The sequence below is a fragment of the Ursus arctos genome, unplaced genomic scaffold (genome assembly GCF_023065955.2).
Source record: "Ursus arctos isolate Adak ecotype North America unplaced genomic scaffold, UrsArc2.0 scaffold_50, whole genome shotgun sequence".
Classification (NCBI taxonomy): Eukaryota; Metazoa; Chordata; class Mammalia; order Carnivora; family Ursidae; genus Ursus; species Ursus arctos.
The window spans coordinates 313,516-330,525 of NW_026623068.1; the positions used below are offsets into that span (position 1 = coordinate 313,516).

General features: G+C 49.9%; 1 long non-coding RNA gene across 5 annotated transcripts; it reads left to right on the top strand.

Annotated features, from left to right (window-relative positions):
• The first annotated feature begins 932 nt into the window (after window positions 1-932).
• Window positions 933-11,604, top strand: LOC125282345 (uncharacterized). 5 transcript variants are annotated; one of them, XR_007189519.2, is made up of 6 exons: window positions 933-1,069; window positions 1,727-1,847; window positions 2,436-2,645; window positions 3,897-4,014; window positions 6,190-6,264; window positions 7,117-11,604. It is a non-coding gene; the product is annotated as an uncharacterized LOC125282345 (long non-coding RNA). The 5 variants fall into 5 exon arrangements; XR_008957665.1 differs by having other exon boundaries at window positions 7,786-11,604; XR_007189523.2 differs by lacking the exon at window positions 2,436-2,645.
• Window positions 11,605-17,010: the final 5,406 nt, after the last annotated feature.

The following is a 17,010-nucleotide window of genomic DNA, read 5'->3' on the forward strand; positions in this document are numbered from 1 at the left end:
GTGTATTATGAACCTTTTCATTGTGGTTAATCTGATATGGGAACATGTTATCTTACAGTAATTTTGTTTTATAATCCTCTGATTTTGGGGGTGAAGTTGAAAATCATTTTTGTATGTTTAAGAGCCATTTATATGATCTTTCACTGTGAATTGTCTGTTCAAGGAAGGAATTACTTTTTTGGCTTTATTAAAGCAGTAATAACACTGTTAGGCTCTGCAAGTCCTTTCTATCAAGACACAGAAAGGATTTGAGGTGGGAGGGTGACTCAGTCTCAGCCAGACTGAGAAATTAACCAAGTGACCACAGTCCTTGTGTGTGCCAGGAATCCTGGCCCTAAAGATGGAGCCTATGGGTAGATTCTATAAGAAATGCAAAGAACGTTTAACGTGGTGGTCCCTGAGAAAAAGGACGTGGATCTTACTTGGAGCTCAGGATGAACCCAGGCATTAGGAAGATGGGGCCAGGCCTGGCTCAGAGGCCTGAAGCCTCCCTCCTGGGCTCCTGAGGAAGCTTTCTGTACCACTGCTGCAGAGGCAGGGACCCACCTCGGGGCCTTGGGAGCTGGGTGCCCGAGGCAGCATGTCAGCCAGCCTGCCTCTTCCTCTGCCTGGCCTGGCATCTCCAGACTGGGGCCCACTAGGAGAGTGCTTCCCAAACAGCGTGTGGTGAGCATTTTTAAAATTTTTTCCCAATAATCAGCCTGTTGTGGATGATACTCTATAACATACAATAAAAATGATTTCCTCGAAAAATAAGAAGCCAGAGACACGTAAAATACAAGCTCAAATTGTGTAGTAGCAGAATCAATAGGACTGCAGTAAGTTTCTAAATGCTACTCCAATTTTGTTCTTAAAATAGTTAAGCGCAAGGCTTTAGAACACAGATTTTATCTTCCTTTCCCCTCTTTTATTTCCCATCCCCTTTACTCCAGCTCCCCACTCCGGAGCTAAACAAGTCCGTTTATTGGGCAACGTTTACTCCTGGCTTCCCCTCCCACCGGTGCTCTGTGAGGCCTTTTTATAAACATAGAGGCTCTTACCCACACAGAATGGAGATGAAGGGAACACGGTAAGAAATACTTTTTTTTTTTTTTGACATTTATCTGCCCCATTTCCTGACCCCAAAATATTATTTTTGTCATGATCTCGCAATTCTGAGTATTAGTCGAGTCCTAAGTAGCTTTACCTAGCTATGAAAAAGCGCGTTTCCAAAAGGAACATTTAGATCTGACATTTTGATGTAAAACACTTGTCTTTCCCATGTAAAATAATGGGACATTTTATTTTAATTTTTAAAGATTTTATTTCTTTATTGGAAAGAGAGACCATGAGCAGGAGGGGCAGAGGCAGAGGGAGAAGCAGGCTCCCAGCTGAGCAGGGAGCCCGATGCAGGGCTTGATCCCAGGACCCTGAGATCCTGACCTGAGCCAAAGGCAGACGCTTAACCAACAGCCACCCGGGTGCCCCAAGGGGCAATTTATTTGTAAGATCGTTAATTCCATTAAATCATTAAATAGATTGTACTTACTTTGATTGTAGCAGCTTTGAATTAAATTTAAAAAAGGAAGAGAATGTGAAAGTCACTCTTTCTCCCATGAAGTCCACAATAACCCGCTGACCCGGAGGAAGAGCAGAAGTGTCCTGATTTGCTTTTCTCCTGGCGTGTGCTCTGCAGGGATGATATCCCACCTCACTGAGCAATAGCTTGTCTCTGTCTCTCTCTCAGGACATTTCGCTCACGTCCATGGCGTGAGTCCGCTTATAAAGGCATTTCTACGGAAGACAGAATGTCATTGTCAAATTCTAAATCTTGGGACTGGGGTGGATACCACCTCTGGAGATTAAAGGTAAATGAAAATTCTGCCTCTTCTTTCCCAAATTGTTTCACCTGTGAAGGTGCCCGCCTGGTTCAGAAATGTTAAAATATATTCAGAGGGAATGCAGTGACGGTCTGTCTCGCGCCCCCGTCCCCAGATGCTTGCGCCTGCTGCCCCCGTCAGCCACATACTTAGTGTCCCCAGAGCCCTGGTGAAGGATGGGTGCCTTTCATCTCATCCTTTGCTGTTACAAACAGGGCTTAGGATAAAAATCCTAGTAGACATTTCCTCTGCATGGGTGGAAGAACCCTGCCCGTGGAATTATGAGAGCCAGAGCCCCTGCATCTGCCATATTGGCAATAACGAAGATTTTATTGTCATCCTGCTAGTGTCTTTGGTACAGGCTGGAGGTGCACACGGCTGGGTGATTGTGCGATGACACAAAGGCCTTTTGCAGCTATTCCCTGATTTGGTCCCTCACCTGCTCTGTTAGGGAGCAAGAACAGGTGTAACTGCGCTCACTCACAGGAAAGGAGACGAGTCTGGTTAGTGGCAGAAGTGGGACCAAATGGGCTGCAGCTCCTCCAAATCCAGGTTCCTTCCCTGTTCTCTACACAGAGCCTGTGCTTGTTCAGGGGGGTCTCTGCGGTCTGTCGGGCTGTGGTGCGTCTGTACCTCAGTGACCATGGTGTGGTGGAAGGAACGGGAGCAGAAGGCAGTGGCAGAACGTGTGCAGTGTGAGTGGAAGGCATTGGAGAAATGCCTCCTCTCGGCCCGACACCGTTTCGACTTGGTCCCGACATTTGGATTCTCCCCGCTGTCATGTAGGTGGGTTAGTAATGAACAAATCTGACATTTTTATTCCTGGGAACAAGGTACATTGAGACTTAGGTACCCCTTCCAAGAAAAAGGTTCTCTCTCAGGAGTGAGGAAGGCGAACAGCACAGGGTCAGTAAGATATTGTGGAGGTGTTTTGTTTTGTTTGATAATTATATTGGTCCAAAGGGTTTTTTTAAATATATATGTTTCTTAAATAATAAAAAATAAACAATGCTTCTTTGCTTCTTGGAGCCTGGGCCTGTCGGGCCAAATTTAGCCCACTCAGCTATCGTCGTAAATAAAGTTTTATTGCAACACAGCCACTCCCATTTAGCTGCATCTTCTCCATGGCTGCTTTACCAGCATGACAGCAGAGTTGAGTAGTTCCAAGAGAGGCTGTCTGGCCTGCAAAGACTAAAATACTTTCTGGCCATTTACAGTAAATTTGCTAATCCCTGTATTGAGAGGTATGTGCTTGTAGAACGGGGCAGCGAAAATTTTGGCTGCCAGTCTCGTTGTCTCATGGACCTTCCCCCGGGGATGTTCCCCCAGCTGCACCAGCAGAGGCAGCGGGTCACAGGCTTTTTGCTGCCACCATCGTGGGAGCTCGTTCTGTTTGATCTCAGGGGCCCAAGACTTTGGGCAGTTAAAGGCTCCCCACTTCGGGCAGCGGGCACCAGGAGGGCCCAGGAAAGCCAGTACCATCACAGAAACAGAATAAAGGGGCAGTGAACCCCTTTAAGGGACCTCAGCTGATCGGTGTCTCCCGACTTCTGTTTTCACACAACCCAAGGATCAAGGACGCAGAGGGTGGGTCTCACCTCGGGCAGCCTGTGCTGCGGTTGGCCCTGCGGGATCCTCTTCCAGTCCAAGGGCTGTGCTTCCTCACGGCGGTCCCCAGCTGCCATCCAGGAGCCGGTCCTGTCTTCGGTGTCTTTCTTGCCTCCTGTGACTCGCCAGCTTTCATTGAGTGGCGTGTCAGACAGACTCAGGGAATCCCAGAGTCGAAAGTGGAAACATGTGCTGCAGCCATTTTGCTCCTTTTCGAAAGCCCAGAAAGAAGCTGTCTGTTCCTTAGAGGCTCGAGGTGTGCCTTTTGGTAGCTTTCCCTCCCCAGTGACCCCTTAGTCAGTTCTTCTGAGGGTCAAGTAGCTGATGCATGGGGAGCGCTTTTTTTGTTTTTTTAAAGATTTGACTTTTATTGGGGGGGATGGGCAGAGGCAGAGGAAGAATCTTAAGCAGACTCCCCTCTAAGCACAGAGGCCGATGCTGCGCTGGATCCCAGGACCCTGAGATCGTGGCCTGAACCGAAATCATCGTCGGCCGCTCACCCGACTGAGCCAGCCAGGCGCCCCAAGGGGAAGCTCTTTATACTAAAGTAAGAAGTCCTACAGAAGATGTGGGAGTATATGCTGTCCTTCATCTGCTTTTAATTGTTCTCATTGTCTTTGGGAATTTTAGACTCTCCTTACCCTTTCCTGTCGTGGGAGTAATGTTCTGGAAGGGTGCTGTGGAGTTTCCTAGCAGAAGTTAGTTCTCGTCTGCCCTAAGCCTTTCCTCCCAGTAGCCTCAGCTAGCTCGTCCATCGCCGCGCTCTGCAGACGGGCAGGCATGTGTGGCAGCTCTGAGAGTGAACGGTTGAGATGGGTGAGCCTGTCTCTTCTGATACATCATGAAGCGGTCCTTTACTCTCTCCTCCTGTGTCCCTCTGTCACCCTCCCTCTCCCCCAAACCAGACCCTCTGATTTTTCCACTAGGTTGGGGGGTAGCTGGACCTATGGTCCTGACACTTAACCCATAGGGATCACCTCCTACTAGAAAATGCTTGCTTCTGATTTCTGACCCCATCATGCCAACCCCTAAGACAGCGACCCTCCCCCATCCCTGCTTCCCATCGCTCCTGACTGTCTACATAGGTGAGTTAATATACATACTACATACTACCGTCTACATACACGGTGCTCTTCCCTGCGCAGTTGTTCACATCAGAAACAGGGGTATCATCCTGACCCCCGCTTTTCCTTTGGCCCAGCCTGCACCGGCGACACCACCACCGGATTCTGGACACCGGCATCTGTGTTTCTCTTTGTCTTTCCCCTTTGACCAACTGGTTCTGTATTTCTGGAATAGAAGTAAGGTGGACACGAGGGTGTTAAAAGCATGCATGGCGGGGGGGATGCCGAACAGTCAGCAGGTTGTGGAGCACCTTGTTTCTTGCCAGGCCTCAGGGGTGTGAGGAGCTGTTGCAGGAGACATGCAGTGTGTGGTTGAAACAGGCCAGAAAGGGGTGTCCTTGCAGTTGGTGAGCTGAGGAGAGAATGCGTTCGAGAATCCTCCTCAGGGCTGAGTGAGTGAGTGCACATGACAGAGATGGAGAGAATGTGCTAGGAGCCCAGAGGGTGACCAGGCTGGGGAGGCAGGTGGTGGAGCAGGGCCGTTAGTGTGTCTCTCTATGTGTGTGTGTGTGTGTGTCGTTCTCTGTGAGTCTCTGCGTGTGTGTGTCTGTGTCTCTGTGTTTGTGTCTTTGTGTCTCTGCCTCTCTGTGTGTCTGTGTGTAGGGGTCTGTGTGTCTACATGTCTGTATTTTGTATCTCTGTTTCTCTGTGTCTGTCTCTTCTGTCTGTGTGCCGCTGTGTGTGGGTCTTTGCGTCTCTGTGCGTATGACTGTCTTTGTCTAACTCAGTGTGTATGTTTGTGTGTGTGTGTCTCTGTGTGTGGCTTTCACACTCTCTACTGCAGCCCACAGTAAAAATACATGTACAGCCCAGGCCAGGCCCCACATCTGTGTACCCGTGTCAGTAAATCAAAGGCACACCCTTGGCGCTTACTAGCGCAGGTCCTGCTGTGCGTGTGGCTTGTATATTTATTTCCTCATGAGTCCTCACAACCCCGTGAGGTGCAGTCAATTTCTCTACTGTGCAGAGGAGGAAAGCTTGGCCCAGGGAGTTTAGTGACTTGCAGCGCCTCACAGCAGACACGTGGTGGATGGGATCTGACCCCCATTCCCTGGCTGCAGACGCCTGCCCTTTCCCACCCACCGTAGGCGACTCTCACAGAAAAACGTAAATGTACCACAAGACAGTGCTCGCCCTCACTGACGGGGATGCTTTGTGATGTTTGCTGTTGTATCCTATTTGATCCCGCACATGCTGGCCCCGACCCCTCCCCCGCAAACACACAATTGTTTCCTGACCCTCTCTAATCTGTCTCAGTCTGCTTTTTGGAAAATCTGTTAGCTCCTACTTCCCCAGCGCCTCTCAGTGCCTCCCCACCTCCATGCCAGTGGCTGCTCCCCCAGTTCAGGCTCCCTGTGACTTCTTCCCTGGACCTTCTTCCTGGACGGCTCTGAGAATCTCCTAACATTTGTCCTCTATCCATTCTCCACACAGAGACCAAAGTCACCTGAAAAGTACCTTTCTGACCATATCATTCCTGATTTAAATCCCTGAAATAGCCCGTTGCTGTTTGGGGCTTAGTACTCGGTACATGAAGATGGTCAGTAAATGTATGCGGGAATACAGAATTAGCAAACTTGCTGTGTATTTTTCCTCAGGATGAAGATCTCCCATGAAAATATTTTTGAGGTCGACTTTGCAGTGATTGTCACGAGAAAGCTGCCCAGCATCCAGTAAGTGTGGCTTGGACCAGAGGACAGAGCCGGGCAGAGTCAGAGGCAGCGGTCGGGAGGGGGCCGGATGCATGCTGGAGACCTCATTTTAGGGGGCCCTCCCCTTGGACCCCCTCCCTGCTTTCTTGCTGGCCCCGGGACCTCATTCCAACCTGTCGAGCAGTCTTCCACATGCAATACACTCTCCCTTGTGACTGTTCTGTCCATGAACGTCATTTCTCTGAACCTTGAAATGACCTACACTAGTTTCATGATCTGAATTGTTCTGTGTATTTTGTCTACTTCGTTATCTCCAGGGCATAGAGAGGTGCCCAGCCCAGAGCAGATGCGTCGTCAATATTGTTTGAGCAAATGAATGGGAGGCTGAACTTAGTCATTTACAGTCTGTGAGATATTCCGGGGGCCACGCTGACCAGGTTTTAAGGAGTTTGCAGAGTTGTAGAGGGCGAGTTTGTGAATCCTGCTGGGAGCTTTTGTAGCACCGTGTGCAATGCTTCCCATGCATCATCTCACTCAGTGCTCAGAGCAGCCTCGTGAATTCTGGTGGGGAAACCGAGGCACAAAGCAGTGAAGCGAATTTCCATCTCGGCACCTGTGAAGGAAGGGGTGGAGCTGAGATTTAAGCCCTGGCCTCAAGCCCGAGGGTTTGGAAGGGAACTCCCTTCCTTCTTTTTAAATGAGTGATTTCAATAAAATGCCAAGAATTGCCTTTAAAAAAAATTTTGGTGAGCATAAAAGTTTCAGCTTGTCCTTCAAGGATGTCTAATTCTCATCATCTGGAAATAGTTTTCAAGTATGAGGTTGATCTAGTTTACCCTATGAAAACAAGGTTTTCACCCTTTCCAAATACAGGATTCCGTTACAGAAAATATGCTGATCGGTTGCCGTCTGGCATCTGAGGCTGTGCCTCTGCAGACGATGTCCTAGCCTGTTGGGACCCCGAGTGAACTAAGAGGAAGCGGGCTCTCACTCAAGCCCAGAGGTGCTTCTGGGCTGAAAAACGCATTGGCCTTTGTGTATGGTTGTTGTGATGGAGGATTCAGCTCTCTGAGGTCTGATTTTTTGCATATCGTGGAGGAGGGAGTCATCGCATCAACGTTACTGACTTCAAGTCTGAATAGGAGTCCTTTTTTCAGTGAACTGTGAGCGGTGAGCACTGTGTTAAAGATTTTGTTTGAGAAGAGGCAGAAAACTGGAGACGACTTGGAAAACCTGGAACATCGGGAAAATCCTTGCTGACGTATCCTGAGCGATTTCTGAGTGTTCAGTATTTCATGATGAGATTGTGAGTGGGCATCCGATTCGGAGTGTCCTGCTTAGTGACCTCGCCAGAGCCCCGATCCACTGAAGTGTGAGTGCGTGTGCCGAGGGCCAGACGTCAGGAAGCAGAAGGCCCTGTGGAGTGAGTGGCCCTTGCTTTGAACAGGAGCAGGATGTATTTGCCGTTCCTGGAGTGGGTGTTTGCGGTTCTGCTGAAACTGAGCTCCTTGACTCATTTCTCTCTTTCCCATCTTCCCACAGAGTCAAGCCTTTCTTATCACAACCCATTACAGAACTACATTCGGAGGACCCACTTCAAATCGGCAAGTACCCTTAACCTACGTGGTACGATGTGCACTACAGAACGCTCTTTGCTTTTTTCCCCTTTTCCTTTTAAAAGGGGTGTGTGTTTGTGTCTGTGTGTGTGTGTCTGTCTGTCTGTCTGTCTGCACCTGCGAGTGAGCACTTGCGATGTCACGCAGAGTGTACTTCTGCTGATACGTTTACACTGCATCGCATTTACCGTGAAGGAATTTAAAACAGATGTCCATAGGTCCCCGTTCTTCAATCTTTACAAAATGGGTTTCAGTGATTTACAACCAGTGCAAAATAGATTTTTTCCTGAAAATCTCTGTTTCCAGCTTTCCTTGGGAACATCCAATCTGGCAGCATCAGACCCTAAGTCCTAGGTGGCTGCTTCATGGAGGGGGGCTGTCATCCTCCAGTCCCCCCCCCACTGCTCCCCGCTGTCTTGTACCTGACCTGCTCCGCCTGTTATATCACCTCCTCGGCCCCTGTGCTCCGGGTTTCCCCTCACGTTTTAAGTATGAGTGTTTCCAGCAACTCCCTGCTCACCTCTAAGCCTTTCAGTCCAAGGTAAACCTCTTCCAGAATGTTCCATCGTTTTCAGTCTGTGTCTGGCAGAGTATTCAGGGGGCTTACTAATAATTCAGGTCAGAGGACATGCCCAGAGAGGATGGCCTTCTGGGATGGTGGACACAGATAACACAGGAAACATGAGACAGCGAGACAGGCCTCTGTGCAACCACAGTGCCACAGTCATGCTCCTGGTGAAGAGACTCCCAGAAAGAACATCTCCCCCATCCTTCGTTTCCCTCCTACAGATTATAAGTGGAACCTGTGCAGGCTGTGCCATGTGCTGGCCTGGCTGTTTTCTCCACACTGTCGCTATCATAACTTTCTGTATATTTGGTGAATACTTGTGTCGGAATGATTACCTATAATGAAGGAGCTAACGCTTTGCATTACCTTTGATCCATCGATGCAGAAATGTATGAAGTAGAAAGTAAAGACCCGGCATAATCTCTCCCCCCACCAAGATAACCAGTGTTCAGAGTGTTTTCTCCTATGGACGAACAGTACACCTAGAGACGGATAAATATCACACATGAAAACACAAATACAGTCCAGTGCCTGGCACCTAGAAGGGTCAGTAAGTTTTTGCTGAGAGACTGTACATATACACTGAATAAATACATAGGTTGTAGTTCAATATATATCTGTTGAATGAGTGAATCTACATTTCTCAAAATAAATAGATTTATGTATAATTTTAATAAAGTGAATAATTGACACGTCCTGTTTTGTAACTATTCTGGATCCTAGTAACTCATGGCTGTGCTTCTATTGTCATTTATAGCTCTGCCTCATTATTTCTGATGGCTTTCTAGTTCTCCTTTGCATGGAAATTCCTTTTTACTTAATGTATTCAGTACTGATGGTCCTTTAGATAGCTGCATTTTATATGCTTTTCTATTAAACAGTGTTGTAGAAAGCACAGGTACACGTGCGTATTTGCAGGAATTCCTGGCTCAAGGAATTGCCCCTTATGAATTCTAATAGCCGCTGCCAAACTGTTCTTCAAGATCCTCTTTACTAATTTGTATTTTCACAAGAGTAGATGACGGTTCTCTTTCCCTACAAAAGACACGATGTAATACTTAGTGTATTCTGACCAGCACTCCTTCTCCCCTGCTGGTAACAGCACCCAGTGTTCTCTGGGGGACCAGTACTCCCCCATTGCCATTCCCTGTGGTTTGGGTGGGGCTGACTCCATTTGCATTTCCAGGGCATGGCATGGGACCCAGCCAGACATCTTCAGAGTCTGTCCTGGGGCTCTAGCCACAGTGAAAAGTAGTCTATGTCCCTCTGGGACTTGAACTGAGGAGGGAGGAAACCTGGGTGGGGCAGGGGTGTCTCCTTGTGGACACAGCCTGTCTAGAGAGTGGATCCCCTGGATCCAGCCCTGGCTGCAGCCATAGTCCTTTTGGACTCTGGGTCACATATGAGCCAGTAAAGTTCCCATCTTGGCTTAGGGCAATTCGAGTTGGGTTCTCTTACAAGGAAAAGAGACCTAATCAATAGGAGAGAACATTGAAAGTCGTGCTTACAGATGGGAGGAAAGGCTCTGCTCCAATTTCCTTCTGGTCTGTTTGTTTGGTTTTGGTACCTCTGTCCATTCACTCAGAGTGGAGTGTTGCTCACTGTATTAGCTGTCCCTCTCTAAACACTTGTCTCATGGTCTATAATTATTTCTTGCTTGTCTGTCTCTTCCACAGATCTATTGAGCCCCTTCAGGGCAGAAACTGGGTTGTGTTCACTTGTGATTCTTTAATACCTTGAACAGTACACAGTGTGGCCTCCATAAGTGCCCCTTGATGAATCAGCCATCCTAATTCTCTTCTTTGGGACCCCCCTGTCATGAGACCACCACATAGCCTCACGTCTGTGATACACAAACCATCTTCTGAAACACACTCATCCTCCCATTGTAAACACATCACATCATGAGAACTCCCTCCTTGCAGCCATTCCTCATTCTCCCCCATGTTCGTCCCATGGAACCTCACTGTGCGGTTGCTGATAAGGTCCTTGTTCTTGGGAAGACAACATGGCCTTTTATGAATGGATAACACACACGATGGGCATGCCATTCACACACACGACTTCACTCATGGGCGAAGGGGACCTACGCTTTCTAGCCTTCCTCTTGAGTGCAATGCACCCAGAATCCCACTTCTGATGTCTGTCAGTAACACGATAACACAGAATCACAATTCTAGGCTCTCTCCTGCCTCCGTGTTTCCTCCCGAGGCCTTGACAATGACCGGAGTGGAAGGAATACAGATATGTCGAGGAAATCGACAGCAGTGAAGCAAAAGCTTCCCCAGAAAAACAGTTTTGACTTTGGGAGCATAACTGCCACACCCTTCATAGCTCTGTAATAGCCTCGGCTTCCACTGGCATCGAGCAATAAAGATTTTCAAACAGAGTCAAAGGTCAGGGCCAGAATTACAGTCCCAGTGTGAATCACCACTGACTCTATCCAGTTTTCATTTTCCCATACTTGGGCTCACACCGCCAGGGCGATCTGGTAGGAACTAGATTTACACTGGATTTGACAGTCTTTGTGGAGTTTCTACCCTGTGCTAGGCACCGCAGCAGACCCTGGGAGATGAAAGAGAAAGACAGCAAGGGCTCTCAAGGCATTTTGTTTACTGGGGAACAATAACAAGTAAAGAGGCCACTGCATCATAGAAAACCAGGTGCTGTGTGGACTTAGGAACGTTCCCCGGGATGGGGCCATCCATTCTCTGTCGGAGCATCAGGGAAGGCCTTTTAGAGGCAGACACCTTGGCCTGGAGAGCTGAAGAATGAGTAGGAGGCAGCTACAGGGCTGGTGTGGTGAAAGGAACTCCGGAGAATCTCAGGTAGAGGCTAAGAGGTAAGAATGCTCGGCCTGCTCCATAAACTAGAAGTGGGGCACGTATGGCCAGAATCCAGGTGTGAAGAGAGAAGCTGCTACAGAGGAAGCTGGGGCCAAAGAGGGGCCGACTGGCTTGGTAGCTTGAAAAGGCCCAGAACTGGGGCCCCTGGGTGGCTGAGTTGGTGAAGGCTCTGCCTTCGGCTCAGGTCATGATCCCAGGGTCCTGGGATAGGGCCCCAGGTCAGGCTGCGTGCTCAGTGGAGAGCCTGCTTCCTCCTCTCCCCCTGCAGCTCCCCCTGCTTGTGCTCTTTCTCTGTTAAATAAATAAATTAAATAAATAAATAAATAAATAAATAAATAAATACCTCAGAACTTTGCACAAAAAAAGCAAACACCCCTTTCCTGATACAGTATATAAAGAGGCCAGAATGATAACATGACAAATCAGTCTTGACAGTCATTGAATATTGATTTTACAAGGCATGTTACTAAGAATGCAAAGGGAGGCAGGGGTAAGAAAGCTCACAAGGAATTATCTTAGGATTCATTTACAGATTCTCTGTTGAATCATTGGCCCCCACTCCTGAAGAGGGAGCAGAAGGACAAAGCACAGGCTGATACCCTGTGACATTCCTCCAGGAAACTTCCAACTATCTTAATGTTAATACCTTGCTAGAAGGGAAAACAACCTTAACCTGACACTGGCAAGGTCTCCAGTATCCTCTTTAGCGTAGGAAAGTTCTTTTGAAGCCCTCCCTTTTCTTTCCCTCTCCCAGCTCCCAAGTATGTAATCAGTTGCCCCCACAACCCCATTACAGCAGCTCTTTCTGCCCAGGGATCCTGTCCCAGTGCTTTAAGAAAACCAGCATTTTGCCCTAAAGACGTCTCAAGAATTCTTTCTCGGGCGTTGGCTCGAGATCTCAGCCCACCAAACCTCACCTGCCTTCCAAAACTACATCACTACTATCCTGTCTACCTCCCGCTGGGCATTATTTCTATCATTTCCTACAAATGACAGAAAAGTAGGCAGCACTAGGCTTAGGGCACAGGCATCAACTCTGGTAACAGGATAAATGCACACTAAGGTAATAGGGTGGGGTAGCAACAAAGTTAAACAACAAAACTAAGCCACTAAGCAAAAAGTTATGGTGGGGTGGGGGGGACCCAAACCTTAAACAAGGAAATTGAAGAAATGGGAGGGGAAGTCAAAGTATTTTGGTACAGACACACACACACGGAACTATCCGCACGTGTTCTGGCCAAGTCAAACTCCCCCTTTGACCCAACTTTTGGAAAAAAAGAAGCAAGAGCTGTGGAAGACTCACACCTTCATGTCTCTGCCCAGCAAAAACAGTCACTAGGTCCAGTACAGCTAACTGCCCTAAAAGACCTTGAAAGATGTGTCCCAGATACCTGGGCACATGACAGTCACCTCCAGGACCTCTCAAAACCACCAGTGGTTCCTGTTCCAACAGCCTGGTGGTCTGCAAACCCTGGTGTCTTCTGTCATTTCATAATGGAGAATGTTTCCTGTCAAGCATGAAAACAGTCCCCAAGAAACCTGGAGAAGGATCTGCTTCCAAATCCAAAGGGAGAAAGGCTTTTTAAAAAGCTATTAAAGAGCTAAACTAAAAGTCGGCCCAAGGCGTTTCCACAATTCTTTCCACCCAGTTCCCAATTTGTCAATATCAAAAACTTGGGCAGTCGGGTCCACAGGGGCCCGGGTTTGGGAACAGCAACACCTGTACAGCCCCTGCATGGACCACCGAAACTCCCTGGGCGCATCCGATGGGCTCTGATGATCCCTTCCTTATTTACTGCCATCAGGCACTTGGACGTGGAGGGTCCGCAGCAGCAGGGCGAACCTGAAAGGCTGAGGACGCCACCCCCAGAGCACAGCGTCCGCCTGGCCTCAGGCACAAGGGTTACCTGAGTTTTCACCCGGGGCCAACCCCGGGGGAGGTCAGGGGAAGGCCGGGGGAGGTCAGGGGAAGGCTCGGGTCCACTCCCTCCTGGGCGATGCTCTGCGGGCCTGGACAATGGGCGGCGGGATGACGACCCACCCCGCTGCTCCCCGGGGGCTCTGGCGCTGGCCCAGAGCTGGGCTCCAGGTCGCGACGTGGCGCAGCCCGGTCCCAGATCCCGCGTGCTGCAAGGCATCGAGCGCGCGGCCCAGAAAACAGCCGGCCCTGCCGAGGCGGCCAGGCCAGCGTCCCCAATCGGCTCATCCCGTGCCAACCCAGATCGGCGCACTCGCCTACCCGCGGTCTAGCTGGCCCCTGCTTCATGCAGTTGGATTGCTTCTTCCTGGTGGAGGCGGCTGACCAAGGGGCTTGGGCAGGGCAGCTTGGGAACCGCTCAGAGGGCTGCATCACCTCAGGGCCCAGGCGGCTGTGGAGCTGTTCCTGGACGGGAGCCCCGCCCTCTCTGCCTCTCATCCAGTGGCACCGCCCACCGGGGGGGCCTTGTGGGACCAGGCAAGGGGTGTGGTTCCCAGCCCCTCCTCCACCCAAGGCCTGAACCCCAGGCCTCTCTGTGAGATGCCAGGAGCCCCCTATCCAGCACGGTCTTCGCCACCGCCCGCGACCCCCTCCCCGGTCTAGGCCGCACACCTGCGGGAGGCAGTTGATGGGTCACAGCGCTCCCGGCCGCCAGTGAACCAGCAAACCCAGGAGTGGGACTCACTGTCCCCGCAGGCTAACGAGGCAGGGAGGGACAGGTCACTCTGGAGCCTCTGGAGGTTGGAAATGCCCAAAGTCTCTTGAGGGCCATGCCTTACACGTGTGTAGACATTTGTCAAATGCACCTAGGACCTTCACTCCTAGGTGGATGGGTGCGTGGGACTGTGTACCTTTCACCTCCATTAAAAAGATTCGGTTGCGTGGAAAGCACACGCCAAAGGAGTTTGTGTACTGTGATACCACTTAGGGGGAAAGTCGAGGGCCAAGTGCATTTTGTGTGGGCAGGCACCTGGGGGCGGTGAGGCAGGAGCATGCACTTGAGACCCGCCCAGGACCGCCATGAAAGCGGGGGAAGAAGCGGAAGGGGCCCAGCCCTGGCGTGAGAAGTCGTGGGGATGAGCGGCTGGGACCGGGACCAGTGGCCAAAGACGGCCTTGGGAAAGACCAAGGCCTTGGCCTTTCCTAAGGACCTGGTCTGCAGAGGGGAGGGGGGCCGGGCCCACGCAAGCGTTGCCTAGAAACGCTTATTGTCTTGGGATTCTTAGGCTCGCGCAGGCAGGGGTTCTGGGACACTTGGCGGGGTAGTCCGACTGCACTGGACGCTTTTTCACAGCGGACCAGGACAGTTTTATGACCCGCAGAGATGTTGCCTTGGGTTGGTGGCCTGGGCTCTGGCCTAGACCATTCCCCAGGGGAAGTGGATGGCAGAGAGCCTTGCTTCCCCAGCCACATTGATTTCACCGGGCACGTGGGAAAGGGAACTTCCACTGGCGAGGAGATGGACTTCGCCGACCTCATCACATCACAGGCACAAATCAACAGACTCCTGAAGGACATCGAAACACTGGAGGCTGAGGTTAGTCACTGGAGGCGTTTGTCTCAGTCGTCATCAAAGATACTAGACTCCAGTGAAATTTGGAAACTGAAGACCACCATCAGGGACCTAGAACAACAACGGATGAAGAAGCTAGACGAACACCAACTTGAAGTATCGGTATTACAGAGTCTCCACAAGAAGCAACTGGCCGACGTCATTGAGAGGCACCGCCAACAACTACGTGAGTATGAGCAAAGGGAAAGTGAGCTTGGACGGGTGGAGCAACAACTTGCAGAGATGGAGCGGCTGAACGACAATCTGAACAATGTTGCTTCTGATGTCAGAGCAGAAAACCAGAAGTTGGTTTTGGCACTCCAAGATGTAAGACACCAGCTGGAAGAATCGATTCTCCGTAACAACGAGGAGTGTCTGGAAAACAACATTGCTGTGAGGGCTTTAAAGATCGAAAAAGGGCGGTTAGTAGCGAAATTGTATCGGACTGAGAAGAAGGCGTTGGAAGAGAAGAGGAAGTACAAGCAAACCATCAAGAAATTGTTACCTTTAGAGCATGCACGTTTGATCCAACTCATGCAAGAGAAAGACCTGGAAATATTCCACCTCCAAAAGAAGATCGAGCAGATGGACGCCGACCACAGAGAAACCAAGGACATGCTGTCCTCTGCTTTGGAGGAGCAGAAGCAATTGACACAGGTCATTAAAGGAAAAGCCTCAAGAAGCAATGACCTTTTAGAGCAAACCGTGGAGGACAAAGACATGCGTCTCACCTCCGTGACCGCCGAAAATCATCATCTGAAAGAAGAACTGGAGCGCCTGAGACAACAGAGTCGCCCTGTACCTGACCCTAAAATCCTCGAACTGGAGTGTGAAGTCTTCCAACTGAACGAGTTAAAAGATGACCTCGAGGAGGAAGTAAAGGAACAACAGAAGATCATTCACAACCAGCAGCAGGGGAAGATAAGACTGCTTCAGTCTCTACAGGAGCAGAAGCAGAAAGTGGACCATCTTCAATCCCAGCAGGAGCAGCTGCATATTGAACGCGCTCAGCTCCTTGCAGCGAAAGACCAGGAGATTCAGAATTTGCAAGACACATTAGGCCAAATGAAAGCCCAGCTGCCTGACAAAAGCCAGCACATTGCAGCAGAGCACTGTGACGACGTTCAAGTCACAAGCAGTCAGCCTCTTCCTAGAGAGAACGGAAGTGAGAAGCTTGATCCATCTAAAGGCGAAACTCAAAGATCAGTCCAAGGAATAAAAGAGCAAGAAGTGGAGATGAAGCTTCTAACTGAACAGAACATCCGATTGACCGAACACATCGATCGGGTGTCCAAAGAGGAGATTGGTAAACTAACTCAGATTATCCAGCAGAAGGATTTGGAGATCGAGGGTCTTTCCAGCAGAATCTCTGCAGCTTCTCAGCGCCAGCGCGTGGACGTGGAGCGACTTCAGCAGCAATTGCAAGAGTGTGCTTCGAAAAGCGACCAAGTGTTGGCTGTCTTAAATGAGAAAACGAGGGAGAATAGCCATCTGACAAGGGAGTATCAGAAAATGACAGAGAGACTTGCTGCCAAAGAAGCAGAGCTCCAGAGGATGCAAGAGGAAAATCGGAAACTGTCCCCGAGAATTGAATGTAGTGGTCAGGAGATGTTTAGAGAAACGATTCAGAATTTATCACACATTATTCGAGAAAAAGACCTCGAAGTGGATGCCTTAAGTCAGAAATGTCAGACTTTATTGACCATCCTGCAGACCTCCAGCACTGGTGATGAGGTTCGCGGCGTTCACATCGATCAGTTCAAGGAGCTTCTGCGGGAACGGGACACGTTCAAACAGCGAGTGAAGATCATGGAAGAGTGGAAAGAGCAGGTGATGACCACGGTCCAAAACATGAAGCAGGAGTCACCCCAGCTTCAGAGCGATCTTCGCCAGCTCCAGGCGCAGGCTTGCACTGGCAGCGAGGAGGATTCCAAACTGCAGGCGACCTCTATGGACCTGATCCAGACTTACGGAGGCAAGGAAATAACCTTAGAACACTTAGAGAAGGACCTGGCACGAATTCAGCTCAGCATCGGGGAGAATTGCCACGCCAAGGATCTCCTTTTAGGGAAACTGGATGCGATTTTCCTGCAGCCCTCCCCCGACTCCTCAGAGCCAGCTGACTCTCTGAAGGCCGTGACATCTGACGTAGTGAGCCAGTCTTCTCAGTTGCGCCAAGAGGAGGTAGAAGAGCTAAGAAAATCAAT